The sequence below is a fragment of the Prionailurus viverrinus genome, chromosome C1, assembly GCF_022837055.1.
Source record: "Prionailurus viverrinus isolate Anna chromosome C1, UM_Priviv_1.0, whole genome shotgun sequence".
NCBI classification, from domain to species: Eukaryota; Metazoa; Chordata; class Mammalia; order Carnivora; family Felidae; genus Prionailurus; species Prionailurus viverrinus.
The window spans coordinates 167,552,369-167,569,438 of record NC_062568.1 but is presented as its reverse complement, the minus strand read 5'-3'; the positions used below and the strand labels follow the sequence as shown (position 1 = coordinate 167,569,438).

The 17,070-nt window shown below is 40.6% G+C and overlaps 1 pseudogene; it reads right to left on the bottom strand.

Moving 5' to 3' along the window:
• Nucleotides 1–6,139: 6,139 nt before the first annotated feature.
• Nucleotides 6,140–7,276, bottom strand: LOC125171751 (phenylalanine--tRNA ligase beta subunit-like; annotated as a pseudogene).
• Between the last annotated feature and the right edge of the window lie 9,794 nt (nucleotides 7,277–17,070).

Here is a 17,070-nt window from a genome sequence, read left to right as displayed (position 1 = left end):
AGAAACTTGCACAAAGTCACACCATTATCAAGATTTAAATTTTGTAGTGTTTATTTTTGAGAGACAGAGAGAGAGACAGAATGGGAGTGGGGGAGGGGCAAGAGAGAAGGAGACACAGAATCTGAAGCAGGCTCCAGGCTCTGAGCTGTCAGCACAGAGCCCAACGCAGGGCCCGAACCCATGAACCATGAGATCATGACCTGAGCCGAAGTTGGATGCTTAACTGACTGAGCCACCCAGGCACCCCTATTATTAAGATTTAACATCCAGTTTTCTCCAAAGCCTGTGATGTTTTTTCTCACTCCAACAAGCCAGACTGGGGGTACTGGCAATGGAGGTGGAGTTAAAAACTATTTCCTGCTGAGGCAACAGCAGAGAAAGATGATTATTATTTTTATTTAATCATGTAGGGACATGTGCTGAATACAGATTCCGGTTTCAAAGTGCCCAGAATCACAGATGAAATGTTTAGAGAGCTCAGGGAATGGAGGAAGGAGGGGGCAAAGGACAGATGATATATGAAGTCCAGTGGATTAATCATGTTCACCAGCTTTTGTCATTCTTTTTCATGTTGCAAGGCTGCATGGGCATTTTTTTTAATAGGCCACAGAAATTCACAATCAAAATTTCAAAGCTAAAAATACCGCCATGCCATCCTGGAGAATATTAAACAAACGAAACAAAACACCTGAGTGTTTTCCGGCCAACAAAGAGAAATGTGTAGGCTGTGACGAGTAATTGAAACTACTTTTGTCTGTTTGCAATAAACATTTGCAAAACACAATATCCTTTTGACATTTCTGTGAGGATTGCTCATACTCTATTTTCTGTAAAAAGCCTTCCATTCTTACTAGGTTCCCATAATTACCTCTTTGGAGGAAGACCATCTCAGCCCTTGGAGACGTTATCAATTTTCAACGGTTGATTCCTAATTTTTGTTGATGTTGCTGTTATACTGAGCCATCTCTTGAGGATGGAGAACCAATACCATCCCGAGCTATAGAAAGATATGGATAGCCGGAGAGCTAGCCAGAAAAATGATGGGGATGGGAAAGCAGGTAGCAGTTTGAGGATATTCCTTCCATATTTGTCAGTCTTATGGTTATTGCATGGCCCAACAGCAGTAAGGGAGCTATAATGTCTGGGTTCTGATCTTAGCTCTGTCATTTTCAAGCTATGTGGTAAGGAAATTACTTGAACACTCTGTGCCCAAGTTTCCTCATCTGTAAAACTGGGATAAACATAGTCCCTACTTCACAGAATTATGAGGAATAAAGAAGTTAATATGTATAAAGAGCTTAATTATGTGCATCTTAGAGTACGCACTCAGTAACTGGTAACTAAGACTGTGGTTTGCTTACTTGGCATGAAGAATGATGGATGGCATGGGAGTCAGAAGGTGTGCCACTTGCCCTGTGTGATATCTCCTCAGTTTGATTTGCAAAGTGGATCTATACAGCATCCACATCAGGCAGAATGTTATAGGACACAGTTATGAGTCTGTAGGTATTTGTTTTGTTTGTTTTGTTTCTTCTAATTGCAAAGAGATGCCATTGGGGCACTTTTTAGCAGGGGAATCAAATGATCAGATTAGTAGTTTACAAAGTTATTCCAACTACCCTATGGGGAACAGCCTGGGCAAAGGCGATACCAAGAAACCAGGCAGGTGAGGCATGACAAGGGCATTGGCCACGGCGGTGGGGGAGGAGATGGAGTAAAATGGACTCCACATGTGAACCGCGGGCAACTCCACGGGACTCCTAGAAGGGGGCGGAATGGGAAGGACGGTACCAGGTTGCAGAACAACTAGACAGGAGAGCAACTCATTGAAAGGTATGCAAGTCCTATGAATATTCTGGGTCAAAGGCAGAAAGAACCACCACAACAAAAGGAAGTAGAAATGCCTGTGTGGAAAAGAAGAGAGGAAGGAAGAAGACAGGAAGTACAGCTTTGTGGAGAACCTAACCTCTCCATGGGGTGTTCCAGAATTGCACTGTAGGCTGAGGGAGCAGCACGGTCAAGGCCTGGCAGAAGAGGATGCTGCCATATTTGAGGAACATTGTGCTTTGCCACTTTTGTACAGGAACAATACAGCTCTGAAGTGGTGTTTATTCACACCATGCAGGTGTGCCTTTGCCACTGAAACACGTCGTAATCCCCTACGACACAAAAATGACTTCTTTTGTATCCCCAGGTATATGTAGCACAGTCCCATGTATGTAACAGAGTTCTTGGTAAATACTTCCTGAATTTCACAAGTTCCTGAGTAAAAGATAAGGCATCTATTAACCATCTACATTTTTGAGAGCTTGTGTTAGGCTCTGAGAAGATGGAAGATGGAGAAGATTCCCAGCCCAGGTTTCCATTCCCTTTCTCTTCACCCCCTCCTCTCTCTGTCTCTGTCTGTCTGTCTCATACATACATATTCACATCCACAAACATGCGTGCATATACACACACACATACACGCCCCACGTACTGCACCAAAAAGGGGAATGAGCGACTGGGAGTCCAATACTGAATCTTTGCACGGACAGAATCCAGGCCTGCACAAGTCTATCATTCTCAGACTGACAGGCTGACTGTGGTGTGTCCTCTTCATGGTCAAGTGCAAGAAAGCAAGCCCAGCTCTATGATCCAATTTGAAGCCACTGCCTGCGTCGCATCTGCTTACATCCCATTGGCCAAAACAAGTCACAAGGCTGAGTCCAAAGCCAAGGTGTAGGCAGGTACAACCTGCCTCCAGCAGAAGCTGCAAAATTACCTGGCTAAACAGTATATAGGTACCAAGACAGATATAGAACCATGGTTACCTTGGACAAGTCCTTTCCATCCTCCGGGTGTCCTCACCTCTGTAAAAAGCTTGGATCAGATCCATGTGTCCTGCAGAGTGAAATCCAGCCCTCCAGTAGCACATAAAATCAATTTAGTTAGCACATAAATTTTAGTAAATTCTTAGATGTGGTATTAACAAATTTTGAGCACATAAAGTGATGACGATTCACTTTTGAATTTGCTTTCAATCTGGCCAGCTACATCAAGGATAAAGTCTGAGTAAGTTCCTATAACAAGCCCAAAATCTTTGCTGACTTCCCCTTTTAATAATGAGCTAGCAGACCAAAGCGTTGAGCTAGAATTTCCAAAGAGTGCTCTGTTTTCATTTCATTTATTTTTGACTACAGTATATTTATAGCAAGTAATGCCAGATTTTAGTTAGTTCTATAAATTTTCTTTAAAAATACATGTTTTTAAATAAAAATGTGAGCCTATTTAAAGCAAATATGAATTATTGGTGACATACAGAGAGCAAAAAATCATGGCTATCGGCTGGAATAACTGAAGTTTGGGAAATTCTGGATTTGGCCATCTTTATGGTTCTGAGATCCTGTGATCAATGTTGACTTCACTGCTCCAGCTGTGGTCTCCACGTCCACCCCAAGGCTTTCTCAGAGGAAGATGAGCTTTCTCAGACGAAGGGGGTTGTCCTTCTCTTCTGAAGTTTTCTGCGACCTTTCGTTTCCCTCTCCCCTTTAAATTTGAGCAGCCCAGCTGCCAATATGACTACCCAGCCAGATGTATTTGATTGACATGCTCATCCCTGCACAATGGGCCAGAGTCAGTCACCCTGCGGCTGTCCCTGCCCTTGGCATTGTGATGCATGGGCCCAGATTCCAAATGTCATGTCACATCTCCTCATGGCATCAAAGCACCCTTGAGAGCAGGAAACCCTAACAGATGGCTGAAATGCCTTCAAAAAGACTCCTCCAGACATCCTGGGAGATGCACAGAGCCCTGTCAGTGGTGACGGGTTGCAATGTATGCTCAGCAAAAAATGCCAAAGGGAGGAGGGGGTTCCCATACCCACCGAGACCACAGAATGCTGGTTCAAATGCTGGGTAGCAGCTCCCTTAGCACGCCATTTGCTTTTGCAAAATATTTGTTAACTCCCTGATCTCAATGCTTCCTTGGACTTTTAATGGCCTTAGAGTGCAATGAGGGAAAACTTTTTATTTACATGAAATATTTCATTAAAAAGCAAACGAATGGGGAAAGGTAGTTTTTCTCACAACAGTGGACTGTCACTCCTTCTTGTCCAGGAATTCCTAACTGGATTTTCTGGATTCTTCAGAAGCTCACAGTTGGTCTTAAAAAGGCCTGTGAACCTTCCAAAATTACCTGCAAAAGTTTGTGTGTGTGTGCACATAAACAGGTTTCTGTGGAGAAAGGGTCAAAAACTTTAGTTCAGATTCTCAAAATGGTCCGTGTCTTGTTAGAAACCACAGGCCTAACAGTGCTCCTTAGAGAGAATACATGGGGCAGAAAAATGTCAAGCCAAAACAAAATGAAATTAAACTGGGCAGTAATGTAAGGTAAGGGTAATTTTCCCCTAATAGAATATATTAAGTTAAAACATTTGCCATTTACCATCACTACAATTTCGAAAAGGTTATTTTAGTGTAGCAGGACTACACTAAATGAGAAAACATTTCAGGAAGGCCATAAGCTCAGATTAAAAAACTAATTCAGCTTTGTTTTTTTAAAAAAATGACTACACCGGGCACCTGGGTGGCTCAGTTAGTGAAGCATCCAACTCTTGATTTTGGCTCAGGTCATAAGCTCACGGTTTGTGGGTTCAAGACCCATGATGGGCACCAAGCTGGCAGCGTGGAGCGTGCTTGGGATTCTCTCTCTCTCTCCTTTTCTCTCACCCCTCCCCTGCTCACTCACTTACTCTCTCTCAAAATGGAAAATAAACTTAAAAAAAAAAAAAAGACTATTTTGTCCATTTTCATTTCACTGGTGGCCAGCATCAATCTGTGCACCAGGATTTTGGAAGCACTGTTTTCAGAGTGGGGAATTCCTCCTCAGCCTGTAAATCTTTGGAAAACTATGACCTTCTCTGGGATTTCCCAGAGCTGAGTTCATGGCACCCTGTCCCATCTCTGTTCCTGGACCACCAGAAGAGAAGTCCTTTATCTTTGACTCCACGATGCTATGACGCCTAGTACTATACCCCAAAGCAAGGACGGTGGGTTCCCTGCAGCAATTCATTCCAACAGGTATCGACTCTGTTCCTTGTTGGGGCCAGGCCTTGAGCTAGACATCAGATATGGAGAAGCACAAGGCAGCGTCCCTTCCTTAAAGGGCTCACCCTATAGAAGAGTTGGCAATAGAAGGGTGTAAGTGGGTACCATCACCCACTCCACTACTCTTACCCCCTGGTAGTCAAAGGAGCAAAGGAAACAATGAATGATATTATCCAGGTTGTATCACATAATCCTTATTTGCATTCAGTGTCCGAAACCCCAAATAGAACTGAATGAGTGAATTCTTTTCCTCAAAGGAGTTTAAAATGCCTCTTCCCTTTAGAGGCGTGTGACAGAGACTAGAGAATGGAGGGTGTCGTAAGAAGCACTTTGAAGGCAGCCAGGAAGTTTGCAGACACGTTGCTATAGCCTCTCTAGCCATGCAGTGGTAATCTCAGTCCTTAGTGGAGGTTTTAGGGTCCCCTGGGTGGCTCAGTTGGTCAAGCATCCAACCTCAGCTCAGGTCATGATCTCATAGTTGATGCGTTCAAGCCCTGTATCAGGCTCTGTGCTGACAGCTTGGAGCCTGAAGCCTGCATCAGATTTTGGGTCTCCCTCTCCCGCTGCCCCTCCCCTGCTCACGCTCTGTCTCTCTCTCTCTCTCAAAAGAAAAGTAATAATCATTAAAAAAAGTTTTTTAAGTAGGTTTTAAATGTTTGCTTCTACAAAGGCTGGGGCTTCACTGACCCTTGTACTAAGAGCCCAAAGGAAGAAACCAGTGTCAGTGCACACACTGGAAAGAAACAGCATGAGACAAAGGGAAAGGCAGCCAGCAGAATCTGGAGGAGAGTTGTAGACCTACCAAAAGGGAAATGGCTCCCCTGATCATAGGGCCAAAGTGAGGGCAAACTGGAAGCTGATGTCAAAACCCACTGTGCAGTATGCAGGCTTGTAGACACTTTTAGGAGGGCTTTCATTCTTTTTCTTTTCACTGCGTTCCACTTAATTAAACATTAAAGCACAAATGGATGTCCCCTGTGGGGACAAATAAAGGACATCAGGGGAGGAGAAGGGAAGCCTCATGGAGAGAATCACCCAACAGAGACCCCTCTTCACAAAAAGGGCCCGATACTGATTTCCAGGGAGGAGCAGGACAAGGTTAGCTCAAATTTGGTGATGACATCGGGATGAAGGACTGACCCTAAGCTTCCTGATGCTTTGATCTCTGGCAAGCATCTCGATGCATGCCCCAGAAGGAAGGGCCTTCTGATGCTGTGATCACACCATCCCCCTTCTTTTCACCAGGAGGCACATGAAGCAGCTGTATAATTCTGTCCAGAAACCCACGGATTATTTCAAACCAAGGATCCTTACTGTAATAAATAGCACAGAGATGCCTGTAGTTCCTTTCACCTACGTCTCTGCTAACATTTTTTACTACAGTGTCAGAGATTTGTTTTAGAGGAAGGGGCATCATATAATTTGTGGCTATGGTCTTTAGGAGGCCAGGAAGAAGGGCAATGTGTACCATCTGAAATTAAATGGCTGTAGAATCACTTATATGAACTGCCTTTGTTGCAGAGAGGTCGAAACCAAGTTTATCAGCAATACCTCCTTGGGGGCACAGACGAAAGCCGAGTCTTCAGTGAATCCAGCAGCTACCCTGTCATGTCTTAGAAGTCCTCTGAGCTTGTTAAGAGGAAACTGATTAGTTACAGTGTATGTTTCTGAGAGAGCCACCTGAATGTTGCTATATCCATAAGCAATAGCTCCATCTTTTACAATATCACATGCATGGATAATGTCAGCTGTGGTTGGAGAGATTTCAATCTCAATCCAATTCCCATAACCTATGACTTCTGACTTTAAATCCATCCTAGTCAGAAGTTTCGCAAAATTTTCTGGAATTGCTCTGGTTCCAACTTATTTGTTAATTGGATCAGATATCACCACCTCCTTTCATTAAGTCAGTTCTGGAAAGGTATGTGATTTTCCATTAGGAAAAACCACCTCAGCTGATTCAATCGTGAATTGATTCTCATAATATTCACTGAACATGGTGACAATGACAGCAAGAACTATTTTTGCCTTAGTAAAGTCAGTTCCTGTGCATCCAGGGAATCCATTCTAGTATTTACTGTTAATTTGGAGTTATTTTCATTGATGATAGGCCTTAAAAGGACAGCACCATTGCTATCATGGACAACTGGGTATAGTGGTTTATTTCCAAAGATATATATAAATAACATTTAAGGAGGACTTTCATTCTTGATCATGTGTTTGATTTTCATTTATTTCTTTGTTGTTTCCATCAAGTCCTGAGTTGAGAGAACCTCTCTTGCTATTTTTGCATAGCAAACTCTGACTAGAGTAGATATGGCCATATAGCTACAATTGGAAGTTATCTATCAGGTAAGTAGAGAGTTAACTAATGGTTGTTACTCTCAGGTAAGTCCCAAGGACTATCACATAGGTTTTCTCAACACATGTGATAGTGATATTCCTCTTTCAGTTGAAAAGCCAAAGCACAGAGAGGTTAATTACCTTGACCAAGTACACAAAACCAGCCAAAGGTAGCTGGGAATTCACTGACACCAGCACTAAGAGTCAAAGCAAACAACCAGAGGGGCCAGGACCCCAGGTCTCAGCTGCCCAGTCTTGAGTTTCTGAGAAATCAAGATTGAATGCTGTGCTCCACAATTTATAGGTATCCAAACGGATACAAGATTCATAAAGATGACTGGATGGAAAATGTCCCTATTCCTCTTGCAAAGGGGAAGTGTGATTAATATAAATAAGGGAAGGCTGAGATAAATTAGCAACTTGGAAAACATAAATGAATTTTAGAATGGATCAGAGAACGTAAGACTCAAGGGAATTTGGAAGTTATCCTGCCAAACTAAATGGAGATGCTGAGGCACACAAGGATATAATGGTATAATTATTTCTGCACAACAAACTAGTGAGAGAGTATTGAATTCATTTCCCTATGTCCAGACTCAACACTCACACCACCCACACCCGGCATTTAGAGCATGCTCCACCAACTATGAATTATGATGAAGAAATTTTCATCAGAGAGAGAGAGAGAGAGAGACAGAGAGACAGAGAGATACAATTATTTTTTTTTTTTCCCCAGGGAGTCCAGACTCTGGAAGACACTACATTTTATTGTCAAGGGAGGATGTGAGGACAAATTCCCTGGATAAATACATAAAGGAGATTCTTTAGCTGTTGTCTTAGGCAGAGGACCAGAATAAATCCAACAACTGGTCCATTTTGTTTCCTGGAGCAAGATGTGTGACTGCAACATTTCAAGCCCTCGATGACAACTTTAATACTATTTCCAAGTTCAAAGGTTTCACTTTCTTATTTGCTATTTCTAAAGCCCTGGGCCTCTGAGCCTTGGTTTTGTCAGGACAAGACTCAGGCCTCTGAGGAGTGTGAAAGCAGATTCCGTTTTCACTCAGATCAAAGTCTCATGTGAAAACATGTCCAGGGGTAACTCAATTTTCTCTTAAACCTACTCCAGTCAGGAGCAGCTTTTGTCAAGGTCACCAGTGACCTCCATTTTGTTAACCCACCACTCTGTTCTTGGTCTTTATCGACTGTTAGCATCATGCAGCACAGTTGGTCACCCTCCTCCGTGAAGCACACTCTTTACATGATTTCCAGCATGCTCCTCTCCTTAGTGTTCCTTTCTTCCCTGGCTACTCCTTCTTGTTCTCATTTGTTGATCCCTCCTGTCTCTTCAAACTCTCAAGGTCAGAGCTGCCCAGGCTTCCATCCATGAATACTTTTCCTTCTCTACCAAGACTTCCTCCAGAAGTGATCTTAGCCAGTTTTATCATCTATACATATCACCTATGGGGTGAAAACTTCCAAATGTGATTAATTCTACCTTCAAAATGTAACCCAACCACTTTTGACCACCTCCCACACTACTCCCATCATCTGTTGCCTGAATTTTTGCAACAATAATTTGTGTCCACTCTTGCCCTTTATCATTAGCTTTTTAAGAGACAAGGCAGACAACAAAACAAAAACCAAAAACAAAAACAAAACCATGGCTTCATGCCTCTGCACTCCTGTGGTTACTTATCCCAGAGTGAAAAACTGAAGTCTTTGTTCAACTTCTCACCGTCATTTTACCCCTCTGATTCTAGCTCAGCCTACTCCGGACGTACTGGTCTCCACCTCCTCCTCACACGTGTTAAATTCAACTGAACCTCAAGGCTTTTCTACTTGCCATTTCCTCTGCCTGCAGTGTTCTTCTTCCAGATACTGCAGGCTTGATCCTTCATTTCCCTCAGGTCTCTGCTCAAAAGCCACCATGTCAACAAGTCTTCCCTGGACCACCTATATTTTATAGCAGCTCCCCTCCCTCCTCTGCACCCTCATGCACCCCTTATCTCTATGGCAGGTATCACGATTCTACAAACCATCAAAATGCTCTTCTGTTGTCTTTATGTAAACTCTATAACAATTGGGATTTTGCTTATTTAAAATTTTTTTTTTAATGTTTATTTATTTTTGAGCAGGGGGGAGGGCAGAGAGAGGGAGACACAGAATCCAAAGCAGGCTCCAGGCTCTGAGCTGTCAGCACAGAGCCTGACGCAGGGCTCAAACCCACGCACTGTGAGATCATGACCTGAGACGAAGTCGGATGCTCAACTGACTGAGCCACCCAGGCACCCCGGGATTTTGCTTATTATAATTTTTTTTTTTACTATTCTTTTTCTACAACATCAAAGGATTTGTGGCACATACTGGCTACTCAGTAAATAGTTATTGAATAAAAGAACCAAATTAGCAAATCTTGTCTAAGGATCTACAATCGAATTCAGGGAGCAATGCACTTAAAGCCACCAAGAAGAGAGGGAGTTTCTGTTCCCCACACTTGACTACTTGAGAATCAAAGCTGCCTTGATTCTTCCATCAGTACTCAAGGCTCCCTAAAGGATTCAAAAACTATTACAAGTGAATCACATCTTATGTAATTTAAGGGCACTGAAGTTAAAAGTTGAGGTCCTAGATCCAGACTGCCTGGATCCAAAGCTCAGCTTTATTTCTTACTTGCTATGTGTCCTTGGGCAAATAACTGAACTTCTCTGTTTCTCAGATTCCTCCTTCCTCTGCAAAAGGATGATAATTGTAGTACCTACCTGATGAAGTTATTGTAAGGATTGAAGAAGACATATTACATTTAAGGTACCTAGAAAAGGACGTGGTACATAGTAAGTATTTAAGTGTTACTCACATTCATTCACTAAGAACATGTTATCCAGATAACATTGCTTTTTGTTCTCTGAGAAGTTTTTTTTAGGAAGAGGTACATATATACCATATATTCACATATACATAGATAGTGTGCATACACATGTATATGTGATCTATATGGTTACAGAGATATGTATATATACGCACATATGTAAATATATATGTATTTATTTATTTATATATTTAAATATCAGCTTACTTTCTTCCTGTGTCTTGTCTCCTGTGTCCCACATAAACCATGAAGCAGGTCTCAGTACTTCTTTTCTTTCTTTCCAAAGATGATCCACTTCACCAAATATTAATGAGCAGTATAAATTTTACTTAATATTTAATAGGGGTCTTGGAAGAGAGGGCTTATATCACATATCATGCCCAAACATGAAAGGTCTTCCTTAGATATTTCTCTTCTCCCCCAAAATTGCTCCTTGGCCACACCATCAGCCAGGCTTCTCCTTTTCACATTCCCATGCAGTTCCCTGCCTCTTCCATGATGACTTGGCCCATCATCTAGGCCCACAGTGCCCTTCACCCACCCTCAGCCTTTATGTTGGCTCACCCCATTTTCAGCAGGAACTCCTCTAGAGAGCTGAATCTTACTTATGACTTACTCTTACATGCTGGACACCTAGCAGAGGGCCATGCTTTGTGGGCTACTAAGAGAATGAAGACATGGAAGAATCTTACACATGGATAATCTTCTTTTACAAAGAGGAAAATTGAGCCAAGAGTATCAGTCAGTCTGTGGATCAGCCAAAAAGAGACCTCAGATTCTCCCACCCTCCTCTGCTCCCATCCACTATGAAGACCACACACATCCAGTTCCAGCCTTTCCGTTAAACACCTGGAATGACTCTGACTTTCCTGTCTGCTCTGAAGAGCACTGTTACTCCAGGAGCCAGTCTTAGGCCATGCAGAGAGCAAGCTCTCTTAATAACTGCTTCTTTTATTTCATTTCCTACTGGGAAAAACTAATCAAACACGTAGGAAGCTTAAGAATATTCCAAGGTGATTTGATTGTTCACTGGTGGCCAGTTTCAAGAAATGTACACTGATGAACACAAACACCATTCTCCCTACCTCCCTGTACAGGCTTTGTCCAGCCTGAGCAGAGCCAGGGGCTGAGGGAAAGTGGCCCAAGAAATAGTTGCAGGAAACCAGTCTTGTTTCCAACTTTTATCCAGAAAAGGGGGCATAGTTGGTGAGGGCCTGGATTGTGACTCTTCTCTGTGATTCTTTTCATTTCTTCTTTCTTTCTTTCTTTCTTTCTTTCTTTCTTTCTTTCTTTCATCATAGTGAAGAATTATTTTGCATGAATGAGAGTAGAGATTAAATATCGACTCCTAAGTGTTCTTGTTTGGGGGTATTTTAGGAAGGCCTTTTCCTTCCTCATTTACATGGGGAAATCATGATGAGCCTCAATACTCTGTTTAAGTGGCACATCGTAATCCCCTTTCCACATGTCCCTACAAGGCTGATCCTTGGCTCCTTACTGACAACCTACATCTGGTATGTGCATCCATACTCTGTCACTGCTCTCCATTTGCAGGCTGCGCGCCCTCACAGACATTCAACTTCTTAAGGGCAGCATCACACTATAGCCAGGATACAATCACTAGCCAATAAATGTGGTTGAATACATACACAAATAAAAAGCATAAGCAGATTCAAATTACGTCTCTGCTCTAAATACTCTTTTAATATAGATATGCGTTGGTACACTAATCTAGACAGTAGACATGATAATCCCTTCACTGACCTCACAGGATTATTGAGATTATTAAATGAAATGATAGATACAAAAAAGCTTTGTAAAGGTAAAATGCCATACAAATATAAACAGATATTGTTAAGGAATATAATAGTCTACTTAACTTTGGTTACCCAAAAATCACTCCAGGAACTTTTTTTTTTTTTAAATATCATCCAATATAAGTTTAACAATAAAATAATTTAAATAGGAAAACAGCTGAATGAATTCATTCAGAAATGTAAATAATTTTAGCTGAGAAAAGAAACAAGTATTGGGGGGGTGCTTGGGTGGCACAGTTAGTTGAATGTCTGACTCTTGATTTCAGCTCAGGTCATGATCCCAAGGTCGTGGGATAGAACCTCGCTTTGGGCTCGACGCTCAGTGTGGAACCTGCTTAAGATATTCTCTCTCTCTTGGGGTGCCTGGGTGGCTCAGTTGGTTGAGCATCCGACTTTGGCTCAGGTCATGATCTCACAGTTGGTGGGTTTGAGCCCCGCATCAGGTTCTGAGCTGACCACTTGCTCAGAGGCTGGAGCCTGCTTCAGATTCTGTATCTCCTTCTCTCTGCTCCTCCCCCACTCACGCTTTGTCTCACTCTATTTCTCAAAAATAAATAAATGTAAAAAAAAATTTAAAAACTAAAAGAGATTCTCTCTCTCTCTCTCCCCCTGCCTCTCTCCCCCACTCACGCACTTTCATAAATAGATAGATAGATAGATAGATAAATAAATAATAAATAGCATTTCTTTAAAAAAAAGAAATAAGCATTGGAATTTGATGTGTTATATAGTATAGAAGGAGACATGAATAAGATTCATGAGGGAATTACTGGATCGTATGGCATTCCTATTTTCAATTTTTTGAGGACCCTCCATACTGTTTTCCACAGTGGTTGCACCAATTTGCATTACCCCCAACAGTGCATGAGCACTGTTTCTCCAAACCTTTTCTGCAAATCTTTGCCAAATCTTTTCTCCAAATCTTCCCTGATGCTTGTTATTTCTTGTGTTTTTGATATTAGCCAATCTGACTGAGATTTTTGCCATTTGTGACAGGAATGGACCTAGAGGGTATTACACTAAGCAAATAAGTCAGACAGAGAAAGACAAACACCATACGATGTCATTTATATGGGGAACCTAAGAAAACAAAAGATCAAAAAGCAAAAACAAACAGATTCTTAAATACAGAGAGCAAACTGGTGGTTGCCAGAGGGGAGGTGGGGGGGGGTGGGTAAAATAGGTGAAGCGGATTAAGAGGTACAAACTTCCAGTTATAAAATAAATAAACACAGAGATGAAAAACCCAGCATAGGGAATATAGTCAATAATATTGTAATCATGTGTACGGTGACAGATGGTGACTACACTTATCGTGGGGGGCACTGAATAACGTATAGAATTGGTGAATCAATATATTATACGTGTAAAACGAATACAGCATTGCATGTCAATTATACTTCAATAATGAAAAAATTCATGATGGGAGAGGATAGGACATGATAGGATAGACAGGAAAGAAGGAGAGCACAGTAAGAAGTTGGAAAGACACACAGGCAGGGCAAGAGGAAACTTGAGTAGATTATTCAGTCCGCTCACTTCATCCTTACGACCACCCTGTAAAAATGGCAGTACAACCCAATTTACAGATGGTAAAATCCAGCAACCTGGAGAAGGAAAACAAGTTGAAGGAGGGGACTTTAAGCTCCACGAGGCTAGGAGCACATCTCCTTAATGCACCATCCCCTGTGGTACATCACAATTGCTTAATACACATTTTTAAATAAAGGAATGAAGGCTGTCCAGCTGGTAAATGGCCCGGCCAGAATTTAAACCACAAGCTGATTAGCACTAAAGCCTACCAGTTCTTTCCACTATACTACAATCAAGTTTATATTAAGAGTTTGTAATTTATGAAAGCTACAAGACCAGCAAAATTCAGAAAATGGTATAATTGTCCACATCTGTGAAATAGAATAACTAGCAACCACTGAATAAATATAAATATAAACATTAACACTATGTCATAGGTCCTAAAATTTCCAGAAACAGGAACGTGTTCTGATTGACTATTTATGATAGGGTGGGCACAGGATGTTAGTGGGTGTTATTCTATTTACTTCTCATAAGTGCCTGGCTTAAATGTGAGTTAGAGAAGAGCAGTTATCCCAGAGGAGCTCCATTCCAGTAACAGATGGCTATATTTAAAAAATGAGTTTATTGACGCATAATTTACATGAAATAAAATGAACCTATTTTAAGTATACTCATTATGTTTTAGCAAATGTATACACTTATGTAGCCACCACCACAATCAAGACATAGAACATTTTCATCAACTCCCAAAAGTTGTTTTCGGATGTTTTTCAGAAAATTTCCCCTCTTCACTCCCCACTCAAGAAAAGCATCATCTGATTTTTGTCATTATAGATTATTCTAGACAGTCACATAAATTGAGTCATTATGTAATGTTTAGTCTCCGACTTCTTGCGCTTACCATACTAATTTGGAGGTGCATTCAAGTCCTTACATACACCCAAAACTTATTCCCTTTTATTGCCGTTGTTCCCTTGTATAGACCTACAACAATTTGTTTATCCATTCACTTGTTAATGAATATTTGAATTGTTTCCAGGTTTGGTTATTGTGCATAAAGCTGCTATGAATATTCACGTGCAGGTCTGGGTCTGGATGTATGTTTTAATTTCTTTTAGGTAGATATCTAGGAGTGAAATTTCTGGGCCTATGGTGATAACATACTTACCTTTATAAGAAATCGGCTATTTTCCAAAATGGCTGCACCATTCTACCACCTGCTAGCAAAGCATGAGAATTCTATTTGTTCTACAATGTCAACGCTTAGTATTCTCAAAAACTATTAGCCATTCTAGTAGGCATTCTAACTGTAGTTTTAATTTGTAATTCCCTGATGATGGTGGGCATCTGTTATGTGTTGGATTTTCCCCCCCAAAAAGATACGTTAAAGACCTAACCTAACACCCAGTATTTATAAATGTGAACTTATTTGGTAGTGAGGTCTTTGCAGATGTAATCAAGTTAAGATAAAGTCAAACTGGATTTTAGTGGGCTGTAAATCCAATGGCCAGTCCTTACAAAAAGTTCATGTAGATATACACTCTGTGCCACACTTCTCTGGCATACACAGAGAAGAATGTCATGTGAAGATGGAGGCAGAGAATGGAGTGATGTATCTACAAGTCTAGGAATGCCAAGTGTTGCCAACAACTACTTGAAGCTAAAAGAATGCTATGGAACAGCTACTTCCCCAGTGCCTTCAGAAGGAGCAGAGCCCTACTGATGCCTTGATTTCAGACTTGTAGTGTGGAGACCTATGAGAGAATCAATTTCTGTTCTATTTAGTCACCCAGTTCACAGTACTTACAAGTGCCCTAGGAACCTGAAACAGCATCTTTACATGTACCAATTGGCTAATCATATATCTTCTTTGTGAAGCAAATGTTCAAATATTTGGCCCATTTAAAGTAAGATTGTTTATCTTCTTGTTATTGAGTTGTGTATATATATATATATATATATATATATATATATATATATGTATATATATATATATATGCATACATACACACTTCTGAGTACAAGTCATTTATCTGATATTTACTTTATGCATATTTTCTTTCATTCTCTGGTTTTTCTTTTCCTTAACAGCGTCTTTCAGGAGCAAACATCTTAATTTTGGTGAAGCAAAATTTATCTATTTCTCCTTATGTCTCATGCTTTGCGTCCTAAAGAACACTACCTACCTGAAGGTTATCGTATTTGCTTATCTGTTTTCCTTTAGAAGTTTCATACTTTCAGCTCTTCTGTGTGGGTCTATTATCCACTTCAAGTCATTTTGGTTTATGGTGTAAGACAAGGATCAAGTACTTTTCTTGTCATATGAATATTCGGTTATTCGGTCACTATTTGGTAAAAAGCAGTCTTTTTCTCCATGGAGTTGCTTTAGCAACTTTGGTGAAATTTGGTTAAACATGCAGTCATTCCCCATTATCTATGGTGGGTATGTTCCAAGACCCCTAGTGGATGCCTGAAACCACAGACGTACTGAACCCTATATATACTCTTTCCCTGTGCATACATATCTAAGGTAGAGTTTATAAATTAGACACAGTAAAAGATTAACAACACTAATGAATAATAAAAAAGAACACTTATAAAAACATACTGTAAAAAAAGTTATGGGAATGTGGTCTTCCTCTCTCAAGATATCTTATCATACTGCACTCACCTGTCTTCTTCTGGTGATGATATAAGACAATGCCTGTGTGATGAGATAAAGTGAGGTAAATGACGTAGACACTGTGATGTACCATTAGGCTACTACTGACCTTCTAACAATATGTCAGGAGGAGGATCACCTAGTTTCAGACAATAGTTTATTGTGGGTAATTCAACAATGAAAAGTGAAATTGGGGATGGGGGGGCACTACTCTATATGTGTGGGTCTATTTCTGGAATTTCTGTTCTGTTCCATTGAATAATATACTTGTATCAATTCTATTCTATGTTGACTACTGTAGTTTTACAGTGTTCTGAAATAAAGTATTAGAAGTCTTCCAACTTTGTCTTTCTCAATGTTGTTTTGGCTATTCTAGTGGCGTTTTTTTTTTTTTTTTTGTATTTTCATATAAATTTTAGAATAGGCTTGTCAATTTTAATGCTAAAAAAAGCTTGCTGTGATTTTGCTTGGGACTGCATTGATCAGTGGGTCACTGGGAGAGAATGGACACATTAAAAATACTGAGATTTCAGTCACAGAAATTAGGAAGAACAATAAATGACAGGCATCGAAATTGGAAAGAAAGGAGTAAAACTGTCACTATATGAAGATGACATGATACTATATATAGAAAACCCTAAAGTCTCCACCAAAACACTATTAGAACTAATAAATGAATTCAGTAAAGTCACAGGCTACAAAATTAGTAGACAGAAATTGGTTGCATTTTTATACCCTAATAATGAGCTATCAGAA